Consider the following 2,305-nt stretch of genomic DNA (forward strand, 5'->3'; position numbering starts at 1 on the left):
GTTGATGTGTTAATATGTTTTAAGAGTTAAGACATATTGAACTGGACCGCTGTGAGATTTATTATTCTCCTAAAGACTGTCAAATGAATAATAAATCTCACGACTTACATTTGCATGAACTCTTAATCCTTAGAGAATAATGGACCTGATCATGAGGTGTAGGTTGCTTTGATATATCAGGAGTGAGATTAAAGTTATGTCAAAACCTCAGTATGTTGGGCAGCACATTTATGTTGATGGAACATGTATTCTCAAGATGGAATTCATAGTCTCTTAACGGAGATATAAAGTATTCCCTTGAGATAAGTTTAATGAGTTTGTTATTCAGAGAGTTAGGCCTAACACTTTAGTAAGACTAAAGTATATATTTATGGAATTGGATTTCATAAATATATAATGAATAACTTAAAGATTAAACCGGGTACTAAGGATTAAGATTTAGTAATTTACAAAGTGGCAGTCTACATTAATGACTTTGTATTACTACGAATATTTTATGAAGGGTTGCATGTATAATAAAGTCTTGGGATATAATTTATAGATAAGACTTAGAGTGCAACTATATTTATATAGTGGTATTAAATATAGTTAATGGTAACTTTGATCTTGTCAAGAGTTGACAGAAAAGCCCAAGGCCCATAGGATTAAGAGTTCATGCAAATATAAGTCGTGAGATTTATTATTCATTTGACAGTCTTTAGGAGAATAATAAATCTCACAGCGGTCCAGTTCAATATGTCTTAACTCTTAAAATATATTAACACATCAACTAGAAGTCTCCACTTCCATGATCAAGACAAATCATCGTAGTTGATATGTTATAGTCTTCGCAGATGAAATGCCCAATTTTATCACCGACTACGAACTATAATTCTGAGTTTACAAAGAACTTGTGATTTATATCTTCTGTGACTCTTCACATAAATCACATACTATGCATCTCATGGACTATGTGATAACGTCCGAATATTCATGTTACCATTATTTCAGATAATAATAAAACAAATTCATTAAACTTAATATTAAGTCATATATAATGTCATACACAATGTCAAACTTAATATCATACATAGCATCATACAATAGGATTTAAGGGCACTAATCCTAACAATTTGTGTATTCACGTGAGCATAGATGATATGACTGGAAAAGGTTCTACAGTGGCGAGCTGTTGAGCAGCAGATGCAGAACTGTGAACCTAACTTGGCTGAACAGTGGCGTCTGTTGGTGCATGTGGTTCCTTCAGGTAGCTGTTTGACTATGGCTACAGCAGCGGGCTCTTCTATTGTGTACTGCAACAGATGTTGCATATTTATTCACGTGAAGACTATTTAGCATTCCTATGCTTCATCTGACCTGATTTGATGAGACAGTGTGGAGGTGTGTTAAATGTATCATAAACTTTTCAAAGATGCTTTGCATCTTTGAAAATGGTGCATTGCAAAAGGATGCATATCTGTGTATTGACGTGCGTGTATGTCATATGACTAGACAAGGCTCAACAGCATGAAGCTCTCGAGCAGCACATGTAGCACTGCGAACATCAATGTAGCAATGGTGGACTACTCACCCGCAAAATTTTGCTTAAACTTTTGAGGGATCCACTACATTTTGAAAACAGTGCATTGCAAAAGGTTGCATGTCTGTGTATTCACGTTAGCGTGGATGATATGACCGGACACGATTCAACAGTGCCAAGCTATTGAGCAGCAGATGCAGAACTGCGAACATGACTTGGCTGAACAATTCATATGCTTTGTTAGCTTTCTCCAACCACACTTGCCAAATACTAGTATTACAAGCAGTGAGTCTTTGTGGGTTAAAAATTTATCCCCATATTCTCTTACAAACTTTTAAGAGAGTCTTTGCGGGTACAAAATTTAGTTACATTTTTAAAATATCAATGTAAAATTACATGAAGAAAACTATGCTTCCAAGGTTTACATCAATGGCTTCCAATCATCACAATTGCAACATTAGGGAGGTTTTAGAGCAATGTTACGACAAACCAATAACCAAAACATGAAACATTTTAGAGGCTGTTCAAGATTTTAGGCTTTTATCCTATTTCTTAGTAAACCAAATCTCATTGTGACAGTGTGTTGTATGAGCCATATGAATTTTCAGTGAATGAGTGGTTAGTATGATTTGGATGAGTCTGTATGCAATGTATCTATATACAGTAGTATACTAGCAGAACTAAGATACACTGATGCGGGTAAATGATATAGCTACACAATGACAAAAAAAAAAAAAAAAAAAAAAAAAAAAAAAAAAAAAAAAAAAAAAAAAAAAAAAAAAAAAA

This window comes from Quercus suber, unplaced genomic scaffold, assembly GCF_002906115.3.
Source record: "Quercus suber isolate HL8 unplaced genomic scaffold, Cork oak 2.0 scaffold_137, whole genome shotgun sequence".
In the NCBI taxonomy this organism is placed as follows: domain Eukaryota; kingdom Viridiplantae; phylum Streptophyta; class Magnoliopsida; order Fagales; family Fagaceae; genus Quercus; species Quercus suber.